This window comes from Ambystoma mexicanum, chromosome 3p, assembly GCF_040938575.1.
Source record: "Ambystoma mexicanum isolate Mex_15411 chromosome 3p, UKY_AmexF1_1, whole genome shotgun sequence".
Taxonomy (NCBI): Eukaryota; Metazoa; Chordata; class Amphibia; order Caudata; family Ambystomatidae; genus Ambystoma; species Ambystoma mexicanum.
Genome location: NC_090925.1, coordinates 53,096,680 through 53,103,624, shown reverse-complemented (window position 1 = coordinate 53,103,624; position 6,945 = coordinate 53,096,680).

Below are 6,945 nucleotides of genomic sequence, written 5' to 3'. Positions count from 1 at the left end.
TCCCCTCCCATGCGCAGCGGCTATGCATGTGGTTGGGGATGTGGGGCCGCCACCATGTCCACGGCCAGGCCCCGGCGTGTTGCAACGTTGTGCAGGACACATGCTGCCACTATGATCCTGCACACTACTGGGGGAGCGTATAACAGCTGCCTGCCAGAACGGTCAAGGGAGCGAAAGCGTGACTTTAGCACTCCGAATGTGCGCTCCACTATGCCCCGGGTTGTAATGTGGGCTGTGTTATATCTTACCTCGGGTGGCGTGGTGGGGTTCCGAATTGGCGTCATCATGTGGGGGCTGAGAGGGTAGGCACTGTCCCCTGTGGAGGTGGTGATTGGTATCATTGGTGGGGTTGTGTCCTTGCTCAGTATCTGACATGCATGCATGTGCAGTGGCATTCATACTCACCAAGCAGCCATGTATCGCCCAGCCGCCCAGCTTCTAGGTCCCGGCTTAGGGTGGACATTCGGTAAATGAAGCTGTCGTGGGTGGACCCGGGATAGTTGGCATATACTGAGGTGATGATTCCCTTGGCATTACATACTACCTGCACGTTGATGGAATGCCAGTGCTTGCGGTTCCTATAGATGTGCTCTGATGCCCTGGGGGGACGTAGAGCCACATGGGTGCAGTCGATGGCACCTAGCACTTTGGGGAATCATGCCACACCGTAAAAATCCAGGGCGGCAGCATGCCTTTCTGCAGGTGTTCTGGGCAGGTATATGTGCCTGCGGACTGATGGGCGTGCAGTGATGATGTTCAAGACCTGGTGTAGGCAGCGTGACTGGGTGGCCTGTGATACCCCACCCACTATGGCACTTGTCCGCTGAAATGATCCAGTGGCTAAGAAGTGCAGTACATTGAGGACCTTCTCCAGGGGGCTGAGTGCTTGGGAGCACAGGGTGGGTGATGTGAGGTCATCCTCCCACTCACTCACAAGGTCCAGTATTATGTGTGGTGGAAACCTGTACCTCCCATACACCTGGTCATCAGGCATCCCGAAAAGGCTGGTTCTGGGTGTGAATATTCTGGCCCTGACTATCCTTCTCCTCCTCCTTTGGTAGCCCACGGCCACTGCTGCTAGGAACGGTATGTTCATCCTGGGTCTGAGCTTGTTATTTTGTTAGCACGCAAATGTATGCGTTGCGCGTGTTGTAGGCGAGCGTGTGACCCGCGCACCCCTGAAATCCAGTACCCAGTCCAATAGCGTGTGGAAATTCCCGCGCACCCCGGGAAACAGGTGCGCTGACGTACTTGCGTGTGTAAGTGCCCGCGCACCCCTGAAATACACGTACATAGGCCAATCGCGTGTATGCGCACTTTTGTCCAATTACACGCGATGACACTCTGACGTGCAGTCTTTCCACGTGTGCTCCGTCATCACGTGCTGTGTGGGACACACCTGTGCGGGTCACTTCACAGACGCGCTTACGCGCTGAGGGCCTTTGGTCCAATGGAATCGCGTATGCGTGCTGACGCGCTTATGCGCTAAGGGCCTTTCCTCGAATTTCACGCTGACGTGCAAGATTTTCACGTGCCAAATCACTCCGTATCAAGCTGGCCACGCGAAAACACACGGAAGACCACGCTCCTGCCCAGAAGGCCAAATTACTGCCCCCCAGTGCCCTGAGCAGCCTCCCACGTGCCATCTGCTGCTGCCTGCCTGCCTGCCTGCTGCCACCGTGCCCTGCCATTTGGTGCCTGCACATCAGCCATCTGCAGGGGTCCAGTTGCTGTGTCCACCCCTGCTGGAACTGAAGACTCCCGACTGGGATTACATCGCTCCACAGCCCAGCCCCAGGACCCAGTTGCCCACCCACACCTGCCTCTGGGGTTGCCATGTCGGGCACTTCCACATCTGGCACCAGTGGCAACCCCAGGCCAGAGGGGCAGAGGGGCACCAGCTTCACTGCCACCGAAGTTGGTGTCCTGGTGGAGCATGTCCTGGGGCAGTATGATGCCCTCTTTGGATCGTCCCGCGCCAACAAGGAAGGACGGGAGAGGATCTGGGCCGACTGTGTGGTTGCCATCAACGCGGAGGGGGTGGCAACCTGCGACGTCCAGAAGATCAAGAAGCGCTGGGAGGACTGGAGGTCCAGGACCCTCGTGAAGGCCCGGCGCCTCGTGGAGGGGGGCCGGGGCCGCATGAGTTCCATCCAGATGAGGGTCCTGGAACGCGTACGCCCAGCGCTCCACGCCCAGATCCTTGAGAGGGAGACCCGTCTTGAGTTGAGCGGTAAGTGTCCAAGCATTGCTGTGTGAGACAGGGCATGTTGCGGTGTGCTGGTTCTCTGATACTTGCCTGTATGTGTGACATAGGCCATGTATGCATGTATGTGCGCAGGGACATCATGGTAATGCATGTGCGACCAGTGATGTGTGAACCACATGGTTGTTACATGTGTTTAAATGCCACATGGGGAGCCCTATGCAGATTTTGAACATGAGAGCATGCCAGTCTCTGTTCCTGGACATGGGTGGGGGTGAGGGATGGGTGCTGATGCCAGGTACATATATGGTAGCCTTGTCTGTGTGCCTGACCTGCGTGTCTGTGACTTGTGCATGCCATGGATGCATGACACATGTGTGTGACAATGCACAGATTCACTGATGCAGCCTAGTTACCCTTGTATCCGCTGTGTTTGGGGTGTATGGGGCCAGATGGATGTGACTGAGGTGAAGTGTGTGCATGTGATAGGCATGACCCATGATGCATGTGAGTTCCATATCATTGTATGTTTCAAGAGTCCATTGGACATGTATGGAAATGTCCATGGCATGCACCATGCCTGTTACTGTGTGTGTTTTGCCTGGACTGACCCATGTGTTGTGGAGGGACATGATGGAAGTGTACTTTGACAGTGGTACTCATCTGCTATTGCTTCCTGTCTAGGGGACCATTGTACAGTACCCTGATGCTTGTGTTCTTTGTCTCCCTCTACGCAGCGGCTAGTGAAGAAGAGGGCGGAGACGGCGCTGTGGAGCAAGGCGGCGGGATGCCCCCACGGCTGCAGCGGAAGGGGTGGGTGAGCCCCCACAGGGGCCTGCTACGGTGGAAGACGGTGAGGAGCCATCCAGGTTGGTGGTTTCCACAGAGGAGGAGGAGGCCGCCACAGGGGCACACATGGGGCCTGGTGGGGGCATCCCTGCTGGGGCAAGTGGTGCAGTCCAGGGCCAGGGGCAGGAGGCAGCACAGGTCACTGTGGAGGGGCCTGTGCATGTCGCTGTCCCTGACCCTGTGAGTGCACCACCATGCACCAGCAGGGATGCCCCGTCCCAGGCCCGTCCGCAGGTAGAGGGGATGCCCATGTCACCTGACTCCCCTCCACCTGCGGACGAGGGGACCCGTGTCCGTATGGAGAAGGTCCTGATTGGGGTTGCGATGCGCGCGGGTGCAATTCGTGATGACGTGCATGCTTCCCGGGAGGAGCACGCACATCATCACGAAGAGCACCGTGCCGACGTGGCCCAATTGGGATCTTCCATGTTCGCGGGTTTCCTGCATGTGTCGGCCAATCTGGCGGCCCTCTCCTCCTCTGTGGAGGCTATACGCCGGTCGTTCTCCTTGCCGTCTTCCGGCCCAGATGCCACCAGGGCCCCCTGTGGACCTGCCCTGACCTATGCAGCCAGCTCGGTGGGGATCCCATCCCTGCCACAGTCGGGAGTCGGAGGTCAAGCAGGGGTGGACACCACAGCAACTGTACCCCAGCAGATGGAGGATGTGCCGGCATCATCAGGCAGGGCACGTGCACGACGGCGTCGGTGGATTCCATCAGCCTGGATGCCGTCGTGCTGGCAGAGGCAGTTGCGTCGGAGGCAGCAGCAGAGTCAACGTGGGAGGCATCATGGCTCGGGGCCATCAACATCGGAGGGGCAGGCATCGGCCGGAGGGCAGGAGGACCCAGGACAGGAAGTGTCTTCCGTGTGGCTGCGGTTGGGCCAGCAGATAGGTGCGGAGCGGCGGCGGGCGGAAGAGGAGCGTCTCACGATGGTCAGGACGGAGAACTCCATGCGGAGGGCCCTGAGGCGGGCCGAGTGCCTCGAGGCAATCCGCAGGGGGTTGGAGGAGCAGATGGCGTTGTCCCTGCGGACCCTCGGGCCATGGAACAGGACCGCCTCCCGGACATAGACGAGGAGTTTGATGATGCCCTGGCCCGGAACACTATGGAGTGAGCCGCTGGACTTGCCCGCCGCCTTTGTATATAGTTCTTTAGTTTTAGGTTTCATTTGTTTATTCTTATGATTTGGAGTCAACGGACACAGCTCCACTTTTTGTATATAGTTGCATTTTTGTTAGGGTTTTTTGTAGGTTTCCTTTGTTCAGTTGGGCTCATGGACCCTTGGATATTTTGTACATAGTTCTTCATTGGATTGTTTTATTTTTTAATTTTTTATTTCTTCTCCATGGAGCAATGGTGTTTGGATTTTTTCTTTCTGTCGGATTGATTTCATTTTTAATGTGACTTTGAAGTACATTTTTATTGGATTTGGTGTTTTTAATTTTTTTCGACGGACATGCACCTTTTCTTTTTTTCATTGGCATTGTAGTTTGTTTCATTTCATTTGCATTCATATTTTTTTAATACAATTTTGTTTTCATACTTCACTGTGTGGTATCATCTCATTGGTTTCATGCATGTCATGTTGGGTGTTTTCCAATTCATTTGCAACCATTGTGTGTGACAGACATGGGCTCATTTGCTTTATGTACGTTGGGGGTGTAACATGTAATTTCCATTTCCATGTGGGTGAATGGGTTACTTGGTAGGGCCTTTTGGCTGTGGAGGCTGACCATTACGCACATGGTTGGTGATTGTGAGGACCTGGGTGCAGGGGGACATGGGTGGGGGCCTGGTGGAGGGTGCCCCTGGTGGCTGGGGGGTGGGGGTGGTGGGAGACATGAGTGGGGGCCTGGTGGAGGGTGCCCCTGGTGGCTGGGGGGTGGGGGTGGTGGGAGACATGAGTGGGGGCCTGGTGGAGGGTGCCCCTGGTGGCTAGGGGGTGGGGGTGGTGGGAGACATGCGTGGGGGCCTGGTGGAGGGTGCCCCTGGATGCTGGGGGGTGGGGGTGGTGGGAGACATGAGTGGGGGCCTGGTGTAGGCTGCCCCTGGTGGCTGGGGGGTGGGGGTGGTGGGAGACATGGGTGGGGGCCTGGTGGAGGTTCCCCCTGCACTGCTGGGGGGTGGGGGTATAGGGGACATGAGTGGGGGCCTGGTGTAGGCTGCCCCTGGTGGCTGGGGGGTGGGGGTGGTGGGAGACATGGGTGGGGGCCTGGTGGAGGGTGCCCCTGGTGGCTGGGGGGTGGGGGTGGTGGGAGACATGGGTGGGGGCCTGGTGGAGGGTGCCCCTGGTGGCTGGGGGTGGGGGTGGTGGGAGACATGGGTGGGGGCCTGGTGGAGGCTGCCCCTGCACTGCTGGGGGTGGGGGTGATAGGGGACATGAGTGGGGGCCTGGTGTAGGCTGCCCCTGGTGGCTGGGGGTGGTGGGAGACATGGGTGGGGGCCTGGTGGAGGGTGCCCCTGGTGGCTGGGGGGTGGGGGTGGTGGGAGACATGAGTGGGGGCCTGGTGGAGGCTGCCCCTGGTGGCTGGGGGGTGGGGGTGGTGGGAGACATGAGTGGGGGTCTGGTGGAGGGTGCCCCTGGATGCTGGGGGGTGGGGGTGGGGGTGGTGGGAGACATGAGTGGGGGCCTGGTGTAGGCTGCCCCTGGTGGCTGGGGGGTGGGGGTGGTGGGAGACATGGGTGGGGGCCTGGTGGAGGGTGCCCCTGCACTGCTGGGTGGTGGGGGTGATAGGGGACATGAGTGGGGGCCTGGTGGAGGCTGCCCCTGCACTGCTGGGGGGTGGGGGTGGTGGGAGACATGAGTGGAGGCCTGGTGTAGGCTGCCCCTGGTGGCTGGGGGGTGGGGGTGGTGGGTGACATGGGTGGGGGCCTGGTGGAGGGTGCCCCTGCACTGCTGGGGGGTGGGGGTGATAGGGGACATGAGTGGGGGCCTGGTGGAGGCTGCCCCTGCACTGCTGGGGGGTGGGGGTGGTGGGAGACATGAGTGGGGGCCTGGTGGAGGGTGCCCCTGGATGCTGGGAGGTGGGGGTGATAGGGGACATGAGTGGGGGCCTGGTGGAGGCTGGCCCTGCACTGCTGGGGGGTGGGGGTGGTGGGAGACATGAGTGGGGGCCTGGTGGAGGGTGCCCCTGCACTGCTGGGGGTGGGGGTGATAGGGGACATGGATGGGGGCCTGGTGGAGGGTGCCCCTGCACTGCTGGGGGGTGGGGGTGGTGGGAGACATGGGTGGGGGCCTGGTGGAGGCTGCCCCTGGTGGCTGGGGGGTGGGGTGGTGGGAGACATGAGTGGGGGCCTGGTGGAGGCTGCCCCTGCACTGCTGGGGGGTGGGGGTGGTGGGAGACATGGGTGGGGGCCTGGTGGAGGCTGCCCCAGGTGACTGGGGGGTGGGGGTGGTGGGAGACATGAGTGGGGGCCTGGTGGAGGCTGCCCCTGCACTGCTGGGGGGTGGGGGTGGTGGGAGACATGAGTGGAGGCCTGGTGTAGGCTGCCCCTGGTGGCTGGGGGGTGGGGGTGGTGGGAGACATGGGTGGGGGCCTGGTGGAGGGTGCCCCTGCACTGCTGGGGGGTGGGGGTGATAGGGGACATGAGTGGGGGCCTGGTGGAGGCTGCCCTTGCACTGCTGGGGGGTGGGGGTGGTGGGTGACATGAGTGGGGGCCTGGTGGAGGGTGCCCGTGGATACTGGGAGGTGGGGGTGATAGGGGACATGAGTGGGGGCATGGTGGAGGCTGGCCCTGCACTGCTGGGGGGTGGGGGTGGTGGGAGACATGAGTGGGGGCCTGATGGAGGGTGCCCCTGCACTGCTGGGGGGTGGGGGTGATAGGGGACATGGGTGGGGGCCTGGTGGAGGGTGCCCCTGCACTGCTGGGGGGTGGGGGTGGTGGGAGA